The 16,621-nt window shown below is 41.9% G+C and overlaps 1 protein-coding gene across 4 annotated transcripts in view; it reads left to right on the top strand.

Annotated features, from left to right (window-relative positions):
• The first annotated feature begins 4,618 nt into the window (after nucleotides 1–4,618).
• Nucleotides 4,619–16,621, top strand: part of DAB1 (DAB adaptor protein 1) — a 1,273,242-nt gene continuing 1,261,239 nt past the window's right edge. For all 4 annotated transcript variants that reach the window (XM_078331967.1, XM_078331988.1, XM_035253001.3 and 1 more), the window contains exon 1: nucleotides 4,619–4,916. The gene's annotated coding sequence lies outside the window, so the exon portion shown is untranslated. The remainder of the gene's footprint in view (nucleotides 4,917–16,621) is intronic.

The following is a 16,621-nucleotide window of genomic DNA, read 5'->3' as shown; positions in this document are numbered from 1 at the left end:
CCCTCATTTCACAGACCCCCATAGCTGAACTCCATGGCCACAGGCCCTGCAGAAAATGCAGTGGAAAGAGTGCAGGCACTGGGGCCAAGAAATGTCAGAACTGAATCCTGACCTTGGTACCTTGGAAGAGGGGTGATTAGGCACATTAGTTTGATTTCTTCAGGTCTCAGATTCCCTATTTGCAAAACAGACATAATAATTCTTACCTCACAGGCTTATTATGAGAATTAAGAAAAAATAGAAGAGGCATTTAACAAGTAGTAATTGAGTTTTGACTCTTCCATCACAGTGGATGCTTGTTAATTTTGTCTCCAGTACTCCTTCCTTTTATCTGGTAAAAGGACTTTCTTGCCTTTGGGAAACCACCTCTTTTCCACTTTATGAAGTTTGGCTACAAGATTCATTCTGTGTCAGACTTGGTTAATCATAGTCCCTCTTGCCAAAGTAGAGATTAGGCCCCTGATTTAATCCAGGACAAGCTGAATATTTAATTTTATTTTTTCCATATGTTTGAGACTGGGAGAGAGAATATTTCTTTCCTGAGATGATAGAAGCCTAGAGCTGTTGATGGCCTTGTCCCTTCCTGCTGCCTACAGGAAGAAAGCTTTCTGAAATGGTGGGGGGTGGCGGGGGGTAGGAGGCGAGAGAGAGAGAGAGAGAGAGAGAGAGAGAGAGAGAGAGAGAGAGAGAGAATGAACAAGCAAGCAAGAGAGATCACAGACATGGTGACATCATCGATGGAAACAGGCTGGCTTTACTCTGGACTGCCAAGTGACAAAAGCCTCTGCCTTTGCTTTAATAAATTCCCTTTGCCTTAAGCTTGTGATCTCAACCTCTCTCAAAAAAGGTGGGTGGGGTAAGGGGCAGCAGTGGAGTAGGAAATAACTGTTTCTGCAAACAGCAAGAGAGAAAAGCAACAAGGTTTCTGAAAAACAATCTATGCCTGTAATTAAAATGACATTGTTTTATGCTTCATATTCCCATTGCCTTTATACTAATATACATTTAAGAGGAGACCGAGTCAATACCTTATTGCATGATTCCCCTTGAGTGTGGATCTGAAGTGAATGTGGTGAATGTGTGCAGTGTGGTCCTGCCTCCTCTGTGGTTTATAATTTCCTCGAGGGCTTGGGATTTGTTGTTTCCATATTTTTCTTCCAGCCTCTAACTATAATATTCATACTTTTATCTTTGAAAATCATTTTCATCTGGATTATCTCATTTGATTCTCAGGGCATCATTTGTGAAGGGCTGGGATGACTGTTCCTGCCTGTCCAATTGAAAAACAGAAGCTCAGGTCCTAGTATCTTGGCCCCAAAAGAGAAAGTCATCTGCAGAGCTTGTGCAATGATTATCCAGGTAATGGATGGTACGGAGGGTAAAAGAATCCCTAGATTTGGGGCCAGAAGGCTCAGAATTGAATCTTAACTCTTACTTACCAGCTAGCTGTCTGTCTCTGACAGCAATCATTCAGTCTCTCTGGTTCTCAGTTTCACCATCTGTCAGTTGGGGAAATAGGGATGAAAATTTTCCTTCAAGGATTCTTGTGAATATCACAGGAGATAATCTAAAATAAATGGCTCTCTAAGCTGTCAAGGGCAGCCCAATTACTTGAGGCTGATTTTTTTATTTACTCAGTGAGTGGTGATGAGCTGGGTCCAGCTAGTAGTACAGGCTCACAGTAACTGACCATGCACACCTCTTCTTAATTCCACATTCAGTGATAATGTGTTGGTAACTTGAAATCAGCCAAGGTGAGAATATTTACACCCATGAAATTGGCAAATGCCATGAATCAGGGCTTTATTGTTAATCAGGCTTGTTAATAACAATCAGAGTCAGTTGTTAACCAGTTGCCAGTGGTGGTGGAGTTGGCGGGAGAGAAGAAAATGATACTAATTTTTAAGGCCATAGATAGCTGAGCAAATCCTTAGATGATGTACTTTAGTCTTCACAATTCCTGGGGAAGATAGTAATTCAATGTTTTAGATGAGGTAATTAAAACTTAGAGGGGTTCATAACTTGCTTAGAAATGCACAATAAATGACAGGAGAGATTGTAAATCAGGTCTCACGTTCTCTCTGATTCCCATGCAGCAACCCAAAGGTACATTCATTAGCATCTGTTCTTTCCCTGATTTCCAACCCAGCAGTTGTGAGTATGTTTCTATGACCACTTAACATTTAAGACCCCTATCTGGACTTCAATGTACTAGTTTTGGAGCTGGAAAAACTGGCTTGGAAAAAGATGGAGAGAAGTCCAGTACATTGAGTTGGCCATAAAGGAATGAATTGACTGTGTTGGAGATCTACAATTCTGGGTTTCCATTGGATAAATGCTTCGGGGTCCTGGGAATTAGGCAACACCATTAGAGTTGGGACCATTTGAAGCACGTGGGTATAGATAAGGAGAAAGTCAGAGCACCTGAGTCCAAATTCCAGCTCTGCTACTTCACCTGTTTGGGGTTTAGCTTTCTCGTCTATTGAAGGGGGACAATATAAAATCATACCTATTGTATCTCATTGAGTTCTATGGTAGCAGTGGGGAGCAGGATCCTGGAAGCCTCTGGAATCTGATATACTCTACTGACACAAGAAATTATCATGTGTCTCAGCTGAGAACCTTTCCTCTGGTTGCTAAGGGAGAAAGGACCGTCTGTTTTCCTTTCTTGCCATCTCTGGCTCTACACATCCCCCCACAGCCCTGTTTTCCTTTCTATTTTTATACTTTGAGTGCTTTGTATGATGATGTCCTGTATGCTTCAAAGTAGATGGGGGTGGGAGACAGGAAAAAATTGAAGAGACCTAAACAAAATGAAAATCTTTCCTGCTCAAGAAGATGACAGATGGGTTCAGGGGCTGGTGTTACAAATGCATGCATTCCCAGATGCTGAGAGAATCTCTTCTTGAACTCAACAGGCAACCCCTGCCAGGCCCTGGACAGAACAGAGGGATTGTAGGAGCACTCCAGAGGTTCCTTGAAGACCCGAAGGTACAGAAATGGTGAACGTGAAATTAACAGTCATTTAGCACCTTAGGTGCCTTCCTTGTCTCATTTCATCCTCACAGTACTTTTATAAGAATATGTAGATTATCATTTATATTTTCCAGTTGAGGAAAAGGATACTTAGAGAGTGGTAGGAGACATTCATACCCGGGTTCCCAGGATTGCTGTCCAGTAGCCTTTTTTTCCTAGCAGAACTAGAGGAAGAGGGGAAGTTGCTGTGGTTATGGAGGTCAGAGACTTGAAAAGGAATTTTATTCAGCACTGTGGGAGACTCTGATTGGATCCTCTGCTTCCACCCATGCCCCCTTCAGTCCATTCTCTGCACAGCAGCTGGAGTGAGCTTTTACAAATAAAAATCACACTCTCTCCAATCCTGTAACAGTTACATCTCTATTTAACCCCCAAAACTCCAAACCTAGCATCATATCAATTTGCCTTTCTGAGCTTTCCCTGTAAGACCAGCCTCCCTCTTCAACCTCTCCACCTCATCTCATGTCACCAACTCATCACTCTTGCTACATTCTAGCCACACTTCCTTCCTGCTGCTGTTCAGACACATTCAACCTGTTCCTGCTTCAGGGCCTTTGCACTTGTTTCTTCTATTTCTAATGACTGGTTCCTCATCATATAGATCTCAAATCAGTTGTCGTGTGCTTGCAGGGCTCTTTCTCAAATGCCCAGCTTGATGTCCTACCCCAGTCATTTTCTATCACATGTTGCCATATATTTAAATTTTGGTCAATAGTGATCATTACTCTTCAAAAGCTTCTTGCTGCTTTACTTTTTTATTTTCCATCTTACTAGACAGCAAATTACAAGAGAATAAAAATTGCTTGTTGTGTTCTTTTGAATGTTCTGCCCCTCTCCATAAAGTAGAGATTGACTCATAGTAAGCACACAAAATTTTTATTGATAAGTGAATTGTTACTGACATATAATTACCTAAGGAAGGGCAGACCTGCATTGGAAGAAGGAAGGAACACTCTTATGATTTTCTATCACTTACCATGTGTCAAGCTCTGTGCTTGTTTCATGTGATTCTCACAATTCTGAGACATGATTCCCATATTGCCGACAAAGAAATGGAAGCTCAATCATTTGGTCGTTTGCTAACACCACACAGCTACAACTGAAACCCTGGTGTGCCTGCTTCAGTGCCCACACACTTGATTGTGGGGTGTGCATAACATGTCTCAGGGGTTTATGTACCTGAAGGAGAGTGTGTGTCTGCTGCTGCAAAATCTTGCACCTGTGAACACCCCAAGAAGGAGGAGCCCGTGTAAAAGCACGTGCAGGCCAAGACCCTAGAGGCAGCTCAGAGAGGGATCTCCCTAGTACATCACTTTTGCTTAACCTGAAGTCCGTACTTCCTGGGGAAGCATACACTGAGAAATGCAGACGGTGAACACTGCAGAATGACAGCAAGTTGTAGACCTCACTGTGACTGTAGCAGAGAAGGGAGTCTGCGAGTGGGTGCTGAGGTCCTTCCCCCTCGGAGTTCACACTCCCGAGGTCGGTGGGGCCGCGCCACTACTTCGGGCAATAGCATTCCGCGCTAGGTGGCGGAATGCTGAGGGGCTCCCCTATTCGGGGGAATGCGGTAGTGATGTATAAGGTATGAAAGATGTGGCCTGCAGAGAGCCGGCACTATCTCTACTGCTGCTGCCGCCACTGCTGCTGCTGTTGCTGCCGCTGCCTCTGCTGCCACAGCCACTACTGCTGTCAGCGGAGCTGCTGGGAGTGAGCATCCCCTCTCCGGGATACCCAGCTCCGCGGCACCTTTCGCGCGCCCTGGCCCCACAAGGACCTGCCAGCCCCAGGGAACAAAAGCGGAGCCCTCTCGCCCTCTGCTGCAGCCGGAGGATGAGTCGAGAGGGCTGAGCAGAAAGTGTGGTCCTCGGCAGCTGGAGGTAGGAGAAGATGTTGCGCCCGCCCGCCGCGGCGTGGGAGGCTCGGGGTGGGCGCGCCGGCGTAGGGGCGGCTTCCGGGGCCCATCTGTGCAGTGGGCGCTGCCTGGACCCGGCTAGGTGGTGGTTTGCAACGCCGCGCCTGCACTACCCACTGTGGGTCCGGCGCCGCGCTCCCGCGGCCGCGAGGGAGCCTCCTAGGTGGGAAGTGGAGACAGCTGGGGAAAAGTCTGGAGCCAGAAGCCAGGCAGCGGCGGCTGCGGAGGGCTGCCCGCGGTACTTGGCTGCGCGCGTCTCGACGCGGAGAGCCGGCAGGCGGCGGATGCAGTGTGCGCAAAGTTTTGGGTGGCGCGCAAAGGCGCAGGCAAGGGCCGCCGCACGGAGCCTCGCAAGTTGTGGCGGAACCGCCAGGGCGACCAGGGAAGACACCCCCCCACCCCACGCGAACTTGCCAGAGACGGGGACCAGAGGCTCTTGCTCCCTGACACCCCACCCGAGGCCGGGTTGACGCACAGCCAGTTAACCCTTCCTGGTTCTAGGAAGTAACTTCATTCGCGTCGACGACTGGACTTCCCGGTTGGCTGGGCAGCTTCGAGGCTCCCGGCAGGTTCATTCCTTCTGTGGTCTTGCGCATTTACTCGTTCAGTCCACGTTTTATTCCCTGTCCACTTCTGTATCTAGAAACCAGGCAAGCTGGCCAGGGGTCTTATACGAAGTCTGTAATTTTAACCCTCGCGCCATCCGGACGCATGCTTGTTTTCTGCCCTCTCAGCTTGGCTCTTTGATGCTGCTTTGAAAAATGAGATGATTAATCAATTAGGTTAGTGGCCAATTAGGCATAACCTTGTAGGAAAATAATTATGCCCGGGTCTCTGGGCTTTCACTGATGATGAGGTGGGAATCCAGCCCAGGTGGAGGGGTTGTTCCGAAAAGATAGGGCTGACCAGGGAATTTCTGGGAATTTAAGATTAAATAGATTCAAATATATGGTGGTGGCGGAGGTTGTAAGGGTGCAGTAGGAGTGTGTGTGTACCAATTTTTTGCCGAGAAAATTAACCCCTGGCAGCGCAGTAGGGGCGGACTTTGCGGGCAGCATGTTTCGAACAGCTCAGAAAAGGTGTGTCCCCTTGCTTTCCAAGCCCCCTCCTCTCCTCTCTTTCAAAGGGGCTCTTGCCTTTATAATCGCCTTTTAGTAGCTTTGTTGCCGCTTTGGGAGGCTGAGTTCCAATGAATGCATTTTAGTTTCATGTCCGAGGAATCACATCGTTGCAGACCGAGGTTCCTTACTGTGCCTTCAGAGGATGCACAGTCCCCCTGATCGTGTTAAATAAAGCACTTATTAAATGGGTGCGAAAGGAAGACAATCTATTTTCAGGGCTGGGAAGTTCTGCTGCGGAGCGGGGCTTCCTTTTGCTTTTGGAATGACTGGCGGGGTTTGGCACTGCAGTATTACAATACAGCCATATTAAAAAGGTCTTCAGAGCTTAGAGCTCTCCACCACTGCAGACCGGTCTTCCACACACTTCCCTGTCCAAATCCTTCTTGCAGGGAACATGTAGTGGATTTCAAACATGCATCATGTGCATTTGAACCCTTTTCTGCCTCTATTTTAAGGTTCTTCTATCTGTTTATACATTCGGATGCTAGATAGTACATTTCTTTTCTGAAGGCAAAAATCTAGTGGTGTTCCCAGGGAAGAGGGATTTTTGCAACAGGTCCTAAGTCTGGGTTTTCTAATAATAGATCTCCCTGGCATTTAGCAACCTGGGGCCCCAGCCTCTCCACCAGTGACCTGACAAGGGTGGGACCAAGAGATCTCTGAAATCCCCTGCAGTGCTGACGTTAGCTGGTTCTGAATTTTATGGCTTTTTCTGAGCTGAGCGGAAGGAGTAGCTGAGCACTACATGCAATGTGACAGCAGCAGTGCCACCTCGCTCACAGTGGAAAGGAATGGGGGCTGGCCAGGGCTTATTGGCTAATAGGGATTTCCCAGCTGGAAGACTGCCTGGTGATACTGGTGTGCAGGGACAACTGGGAGCCACAGGCTTCAACTGCCTCCCTCAAAATGAATGGCCACCATGCAGCACTCTCTCTTTGACAAGATTTCTTTTTTCTTGAATCTGGACTCAGCTAGTTGCCTTATAGTGACCACATTTGTCAATCAGATTCTTGCAAAAGCCTTGCTCCTTTTCTAAAATAGAATCTTTAGTACATAGTGGGAAGGGATGCAAGGTAAGAATATAGGGAGAGAGGAAAGAAGAGAGGGGAAGAGAAAAAGGAAGGAGTGGATGGGTGGGGGCAGAGCTGAGAAACAGAGAGGCAGAGATAGCTTAAGACTTCAAATACAACCAGACAGTGGGAAAGAGGAAGCAGAGACAGAGATCTAGAGGAGTGAGCAGAAGAAGGAAGAAATGCAGGAAGGGGAGGAAAAGCAGGGAGGGAAATAATGCCCCAAGAGGGAGCAAGACCAGTCTTACCACCTGGCTTAGAAAAAATGTAAAAAAAAAACAAAACCCTCAAATCGCCCAAGGCTCAATCCACATAGGCTTGTAGCCTGGAACTTAGCTTTGACATAATAAGACAACTATTTATGAAATACACATTGTACCACAGAAAGTCATTAACTGTTTCTCCATTCATACCTAACTGGAGACTCCAGTTGCTGGTGTGGTGTTGGTGCTGGGAGGGGAGCTGTTTGCTCAGCACACATGCTTCCTATCACCTGGAGAGTGTGCTCTTGCTTGGGTCAAGCTAGGTACTCCATTTGGACAGGCTGGGTTTCTCAACAATTTTGGAGGAGGTGTTTTTTATTTTTTATTTTTTTGAGACTTGTTTTCCATCAAATAGAAAACTTTTGAAATCATGTATTATTTATTTATTTAATCTTGGGGGAAATGAAAAACGAAGAATAGTAAACACTCGTACATGCCACCTGGAACTAGCAGTGATGACAAAATAATTTCAATTGATTTTTTCCTCTCCAGCCTTCTTGCCCCGGTTCCAGCCCCTCCTCAGAGCCTCCCAGCTCATCTCCTGGTCTCCATTATGGGACCTTCCACAGGTGCGATACACCTTTCTAGAACATGGCTCTGATTGTGTTACTCCCAGATCAAAAACATCAGGTGCTCCCTATTGCCCAATGCATACTCTTCCAATTCCTGACTGTAGACATCAAGGCCTTTCACCATCTGGCCTTCTTGCTCCTTCCTCATGTTCTTGTGACACACAACAGACACACACCCTCACACCATACACACACTACCCTCACACTGACACGTCTACACACCTTCACACACACCTTCACACAGAATCACACATACTGTCACATACATACACACACATTACATTCACACCCCCACACACACTTTCACACATTCATAAATACAAACACCCCCCACATACACACAGCATCACATACAGCATTCTACACATATACAGTATTAGACACTCTGTCAAACACATATACACAGCATTACATTTACATTACACACTACCATACTCATTTACACCTACCCACATACATCACATGCAACCTCACACACACTCACATCTGTGCACTCACATACACACTCATACCACACCTGTGCATCATATATATCTTTCATACCTTTGCAGATGCTACTTTTACTCCCTGTCTGCAGAATGTCTTCCTATTCCTTTGTGTTGTAGACTCTGTGCATGCATTAGGATCCATCTTAAAAGTGACATCCACACAGAGGTCCCTTTCTCTCAGAAAGCTTGTGTTCCCTCAGTACTCTTTAAATGCTCTCTTGAAGTGCTTGTTACAAGCCTCCATGTGTTCATCTCTCTCACTAGAGTGAAATTTCCTTCAAAGCAGGGAGTGACTCATTCCCCTATTCAATCTCAGGGTATATCACAATTCTCTGCATGAAAGTATGTGATTGATGGTTAATGACTACATTTGTTTTAAGAACTTCTAATGAATGATTAACATCTTTGACACCTTCTAAACTTATTTGTTATTTTTCTTAGTCATTTTTTGTTACCAATACTGATACACACTTTTTAAAGAAATTCAAATGATATAGAAGTGTGTAAAATAAAAAGTGACACCTTCCCCCACTCCACCTAATTACCTTCTATGTTTAATACACATTACTAAACATTGGCATTGCTCCTTTATTTTACATAATATTTTCCTAACTAGATTATATTCAGGAAACTTGCAACATATATTCATGTACATCCTCTTCATACCTAATCCAATACTCTGTGTTCAGGATATGCCCAACAACCATGGAATCAATGAACAGAGACTAGTTTGGTTTATACTTAAATAACTAGGTAGTTGGGATTATTTTTAAATAAATAGAACACTAATGCTAGTTGAGTTTATTTTTTAAATTACATTACAAATTGTTTACTTGATCTTCACAAAAGCCCAGTGTGACTGGTGTTGTAATCCTTATTTTACAGTTAAAGAGAGCTAGGCTCCAAGAGGTTACAAAAATTGGTCAGGTTAGAAAGAAAACAAATAGTAGCGTCTAGGTGGAATCAAACCCAGATCTCCTTCTTTTTGGTGCCTCTGTTTTTTTCCCACTCTACTCTATTAGCGGGTCTGTGAGCACCTAGAGGCAGGTCATCTAATTCAGCTTCATATGCCCAATATTTTCTCAGAGCTTAAGAGTCGACAGAGCCCTTTAGTCCACATCTTCGCAGTTGCCCTTCCAATTAGCTTTCCTTATTCTTTTGCAGATGAAAAACAGAGGCACATGTGATAAGCTAATGCTACCTGGCCAAGTTCCTAGAGCCAGGAAGAAATGGAAGGTGTTGAACTCAGGTCATTGGGTCTAGGGCTGATTCTGTATCCTTAGATTTGAGAGTTGATCCCAGCAAGGAGCAGGCTACCTTCTGCTTTCACTTTAGTACAGTGACTGAATGGGGCAGACAGAAGCTGCTTCCTGGAGAGGGGTAGGCTTTGCTGACACTCATGTCTAGGGACAGCACTGGCAGTGTGCATGTTTTCTGGGACAGTTTCATTAAGAGATATTCTTTCCCCAATTCTTTCCTTCTGCATCTCTTGTTTGAATCAGAACCATGGACAGAGTTTGTTGCTTGATACTTCGGTAAACAGTTGCGGACATAGTTCCTAGTTGTGTTTGTGTGCTGCAAAATCTGATGGCATGGTTAAAAACCTTGGTGTTGGAATAATTTGTCAGTGAAGCAGTGGTTACTGGAAACCTCCAGAGCTTGACTTTGATACCATCTGCCTCTGGGTAGTAGTGTAATTACAACTCTCAGTTACTGAGAGCTTGCTGTATGTCAGACACTGGGTTGAGCACACTACCTGTATTCTCTTGTTTCATCTTTCTAACAATCCTAGGAAGAGTGTTATGATTCTCAGTTTATTCTCACATGGAACATGCCTAACGCAATAAAAATCAGTAAGATATTTGCTGAGTTTTTGATAAATAAAGAAGGAAACCAGGGATCAGAGACATTAAGTGACATGTCCTAGGCACAAGCTAGTGCATTTCAGAGCTTGGATATAAACTCAAGTGTTTCTGACTCTAGAGACTGTGGTCTTTTGAGTACTCATGATTCTTCTAAATTGATTATCCTGACCAAGTGACATAATAGAGCTTGAATGTGCAAAAGCTTTTGTCTAACTCTTTTATTTAAAAGAGAGGGACATTTATTATGTGCAAGCCGTTGTTCCAAACACTTTAGATACATAAACTTGTTTCATCTTCACATTCCACAAATAAGGAATATGAGGCACAGCTTAATAGTAGAACTGGGATTTGAGCATGAATAGTCCATGTCCTTTGCCACTTGGTTATATAAGACTCTGGGACCTGTGTAAGTTCCTAGAGCTTCTCAGCAGTAGAACCATCATCACCATCACCACAACCCTCATCATTGTCATTGTTGATGCTTTTGTAGCAACTGTTTTTACTGTATACCTGTGCCTATGGTTACTTTTCATATGTTATTCCATCAATTCTAAAAACAATCCCATGTTTCCGTAGAAGGGAACTGAGGCTCAGTGAGGTTCAATGAGTGCTTAGAGTCACATGACAAGTGAGAGGACTGGGATGGGATTGGGACATCGTGTGTCTAGTCTCAACATCTGTTCTCATTTTCTTTCTCCAGATTCTTTTATTCACTGATCCTTGTTGCTGCTCTTAAGATTCAGCAAAGCATGAAATGATGAAATTTTTCTTTTCTTTTTTTTTATTGTCCACCGTTTGCTCAGAAGAATAATTTTATAAAAAGACATTGTATATGCATTTCAGGGGCCTGAGTTTTTCTTCCATCCTACTATCAGGCATCAGAAGTGCTACCTGGTGGTGCTGGATATCCTTTTCAATTCCTAGAAATGAAATAATAGTACCTGTCTTGTTTTGTAATATAATGATCAGAATAGAAAAGTTGTGATCCTTGTGATTTGAACCCTCACTTTGAGAGCAAAAGGCACCTTGTGAAAGATAGAAGAGAATGTTTCTCGACTGAAATAAACTGTCCTGGGCCACTGTATAACACTAGCTGGTTTGGGCAAGGAAGTAATCGTTACATGGTGACATTTAGGCTCTTCATTGGCAATAGTACAAGAATCCTATGTAATTAATAGCTCTTCACTTGGGAATTAAAAAAACAACCATTTTGCAGAGGACAAGATAAACAGTGACATCAGACAACCTTTCAATTTATCTGGCAAAGCACATGTGGTTCCCATCTCAAAAAGCAGGCAGACTTCAAGCAGGATGAATACCAAATAAAGAATTCATTTGTATTCATAGGCTTTTAATAAATAAAAACAGTATTTTTTTTCCAAAATGAGCTCTGAGCCATAGGTATTGAGACTGTATGTTTAGTTAAAATGAGGAATACAGCTTCTTATTTCAAAATGACCACTTTTTTCCTTTTTTTTGAAACTTGAGCTCAGATCTTCAGTGACATTTTTTCTCTAAGCAAATATTTACAGCCAAGTTGGAAAGTGACAGGAAGGAGGTTTAAAATGAAAATGTTACCAAGCTGAAGTTTACATCTGAGCACAACACATGGTGTCACCATGGACAAAGTCCTAAGAACTCAAAATATTTTCAATTTGTAGAATTTGAAGAAAAGCTGTTTTCATTTGTTAAGGTTAACTCTAAAAATCACATTTTTGTACGTGCATCATCATGGTCACCGTTTCCACTCCCTATCTGCTTGGTTTGATTCTCATCATGTGACATCAGTTTATTTTTTTCCCTGCTTCTTCATATGAGGGTGAACCATCCCAGGGTTAATTCCCCATGTTTATTTCTACTTCCTTACCTTTACTTATGCAGTTTTTCCTGCCTGGAACTTTCTCCCTCTTCAAATCTCCTCCAGATCTAACAGTCTCTTAAAGTTGAGGTCAGGTACCATGTCCCATATGAACTCTTCTTTTAATTGACTTCACTCTATAATGACCATCAGTGACATTGGTTGTTTTCATCACTTTATCAACTTTTTGCCCAAATTGTACAAATAATACAAATTAATTATAAAAAATAAAAAAGTAAAAAATGATATAAGAGTTAGTAAAAATCACTCCAATTCTAGTTATTTGCATTATCTATAATTTGGTACCATTCTTTCATTTATCTCTTTAGGCATATAACTACTAGCATATGTAGATGGATATAATTTTACTTACTCTGCCTTGTTGTGGATATAATTATACATATTCTGCCTTATTATGTAGACTGTTTACTTTTTATCCTGGATACCTATTTTTTTAATACAGCTTTTTTGCTTGTTTACAAACTCACCTAACAATCCAGATGCCTTTGTGTCTTCTAAGTTTCTATAATTGTTTACTCATATGTACATTCTCATACACATATATACAGAGGCAGGGATTTTTTCTTTTGTTTAAATATGATATCATATATACATTTTTACATTTGATGCTTACAGCACTCTGGAAAATTATTCTCCCTGTCATCCAGCTCTCCTTGAGTCAATGGGTATATATATATAAGTTATTATTTTCAATGGTTGTCTAAAATTTAATGAAATGTATACTATGGATTTTTCAATTATTTTCCTTCTGATAGGCATTGACTTTTGTTCACTAATTTTTATAAACAATGCTGAAATAAGTATTCTTATACACTTACTATTTTTAATGGATGATTTAACTTTTATGGGTAGATTCTCAAAAGTAATATTTTTTAGCTGAAGTGTATGTGCTTTTTAACGTTTTAATAGATGATGCCATATTGTTTTCTAAAGAGAATATAATAATTTACATTTCCATTAGTGTATATAAAGTAACATATTCCCCATATCCTTGGCAGCAACATGTATTATCATTCTCTTTTACTTTTGCTAATTTGTTAGGTAAGAAGTGATGTATCATCACTATTTTACTTTGTACTTTCCTGATGTCTGCCAAGGAGGAGCATCTTTTCACATTTGTCGTGAAAAGATCTGGATTTGCTTTTAAGTGGTAATTAATCATTTTGCCCATTTTTCTTTGGGTGATTCTTTTTCTTATTTTGTAAAGGCTTCTTTTACATTATAGACAGTCATTTTTTCTTTCATCTACATGGTGTGTGATTTTTCCTCCCTAGAAGTATGGTCTGGTGTTATAATGATTTCTTTATTTATGTGTGTTCAAATTAGACTAGGAGTTACTTGACAGTACTGATGTATGTGATTCATCTCCAGGACATCACATCTAGGGCAAGGCCCAAAGGGGCTTAGGTATAGAATAAATGGTTCTAACACTGACTATCCAAATGTATTTTGCTTAACAATAGATTATAGGAAATAATTTGTGTATGTGGCATCACATGGACTAAGATGTTTCAAATAAGCAAAGTTTCAAGATGACTAATGTTCCAAAAATAATAAGTGAATTACATACTTCTCTGCTTTTTAAAAGAGTATTACTTGAAACACTGTAAATATCAATTATTGTGCTGAGCTATATCAATAATATTCTTAAGGGCTATTTGGAGACATGAGAATATTTGCCTCTATATGTATGAGTAGCTTCAGACATATGAATGTGTGGATTTTAAATTCTCCTATCTATGTGTGGATTTAAAATTCTCACATCTATGTTCTATACTTTTGTCATCTCTCCTTACTGTCAGATTATGCTATTAGGTCTTGGTAATGTCAGTTTATCTGCCTTTAAAAATGACCCTGTATATTGCGCACGAAATATACAGCAAATGAAAAGAAAAGCGGTCCTTTTGCCTTTCTACTCACCTTTGTATTATCTGTGGACAAATATATCAGGAACCATAATTATTGGAAATGTGGATATGATAGGAGTCAGTAACCACCAAATTTTGGCTTGGGTACCACTCCTATGAATAAAGTGCTTTGGCTTCCAGTGAAAGTATAGCTTTGGCTGCTTAGGTGTCTTTTTAGTTCCTTTTTTGTTTACAACTATATTCTGGGAAAGTGAGGTTGCTGGATAGGTGAAGTGGTTGCATGTCATCTTAATTAATTAGGTTATAGGTCCTAATTTAATCAACTAAATGTAACCGAGATCTTAAATAAAGTACCTTAAGAGTGTATTTACAATGGTGAAAACACATTTCTCAGTCTTGTAAAAGTCTGAGTGTTTACGTCAGATGCTCTAAGCTGTGAAGTTGTGTAGGATCTAAGTTTCCTCGAGCTTGTTGCTCCTTCATCCCTAGGACATTGCTTTCTATCTTCATGATCCATGATGGTGTGTCACCATATCCTTATTCTAACTGGATGGCAGAAAGAAAGAAAAGTCAGGCAAAGACCAGCCCATTTTTTAAAGTGTATCACCAGAAGTTGCACTCATAATTTTCTTTTACATTCTTATGGGCCAGGACCCATTGACTGGCCATTTCTAACAGAAGAGAGACTAAGGAATATAGTATTTATTCTGCATGACCCTGTGCTAGAATTGAGGTTTTATTTTGGGAATGTGGGAAGAATGGATGTTAGTGGACAGTGTGGCAGTCCCGGCCATGCCTACTCTCATCATTCTGGTGTCCCCTCAGTTTGCTTGTAAGATGGAGTGCAAGGCAGCAGTTGCCTACATCTTTTGCACCCCACCTCCTACTGTTGTGTAGACAACTTTATATTTAATCTTTCTCTTCTTGTTTTAATGATGCAGGGAAGAGAATTTGGTTCAATAATGACTTGAGGCTCTGGGACAAGAAACCCTTGGGCTTCTTAGCTGATTTTTCTGTAGTTTAGTTCATGTGCTGTCTAGTCCTTTATTGCTCCACTCAGTTTTTAAAATTTTTATTTCTTTCTTATTTCTCATTTTCAGCTCTGAGAGGTTCAGGTGTGGAGACCACATGGTTTGGAAACAGGTGTATTTGGACAACTCTGTCAAGGGGGGAAATCAGCCCCCTGCAAATAATATAAGTGAGCTGAAGGTTTTTGATTGTGACCTCTTACAAAAGGGTCCCCTGGTAATCAACAGATTGCATCTCCTAGCTGAAGTTTCTGCACTCCATGGGCTCCCATTGACTTTCTAATTAACATGAAAGCATTCTTTTCCTTATTTCAGACAGGCTCTGGAATTGGGTTTGCTTTAGCCACATGGCTGATTATAACTTGTTCTCTGTTTCCAAAGCACAGTGTGATCTTATTCTTTTTAGGAAGTAGGATTTCAAGCGATGAAATTTAAACATGCCCTTTCTTCCTCCGAGTTAAAAACCAAATGGGAAGTTAATATTGGAGTTTGACAGACATGAAAACGTGCACCTTACTTCTGTTAAAATTTGATTGGAGAATTTAGGTTGTGCAGCTACTTCAGCCTTCCTAAGTTGGTCTGAGCTGGATAGCTCCAGAAAAGCAGTGAAGGAAGATCTTCTAAGGTGAGAAGCTCTGAATGACATAAGAGAAGGAGCTGTTCTGACTTGTCAATTAGGTTCTTAGTTGCAGATGACATCATTTAAGCTGAAAGGGATTTATTAAGGGGCGTTGGGTAGTCTACAGCATTCCAGGAGGGGCCTGAAAGCCACACTTGAATGTTGGATAGATGGTCAATCATATCATGGAACTGTTGGAGTGGACACAACACTGCTGCTAGGAACAGATAGAAGGATCTTCATCTGAACTGGCCCGGAAGTTACTCTCTGTGCATATAGTATATACCTTCTATCTTTTTACATAGCCTTCTAAGCCTCATGTAAGTATGTCTACTTAGTGTCTCCAAAGTACTGTATAGTTACTTCTGGTTCCCATGCAGAAGTATAAGAAAGCATAAAACTGGGGCTAGAATGATGCTGAGAGAGCCTATAGCATGTCTGTAATAGCCATACAAATTTGCTCTTTTTCTGATTTCACCTAAAAGATAAATCAATCCCTTTTCTCTGAAGAGAGGGGCTGGAGGTGCCCTGCCTTGCTTTTCCTCTCTGGGCATTGGAGTGGAAGTAGGCTGTAATGTTCCCATTGAACATCGCACATTTGCTTACAAATCCTTAGGGGCTGCAGTGGCAAACAGGATATCCCAAACTTCCTAACATGGCAGAAAAGCCCCTTGTTGGCTTGTACCCAGTTTTTTCCATCTCATTCCTCTCTAGTATTCTTTCTGTTCACTATCTGGTCCTCTCCTCTGGGCTCTGTCTATTCTGAACTACCTGGAAGTCACTTGAATATGTCCCTGCTCTCCCACGTCTCTACTCTCCATACCCACTGTCCCTTCTCCTTCAACCATGAGCAAAATGCCCTTTGTGCCTTGTATCATTTGACACATTTACTCTTCA

Source organism: Callithrix jacchus, chromosome 7, assembly GCF_049354715.1.
Source record: "Callithrix jacchus isolate 240 chromosome 7, calJac240_pri, whole genome shotgun sequence".
NCBI classification, from domain to species: Eukaryota; Metazoa; Chordata; class Mammalia; order Primates; family Cebidae; genus Callithrix; species Callithrix jacchus.
This window is presented reverse-complemented; position numbering and strand designations above follow the sequence as displayed.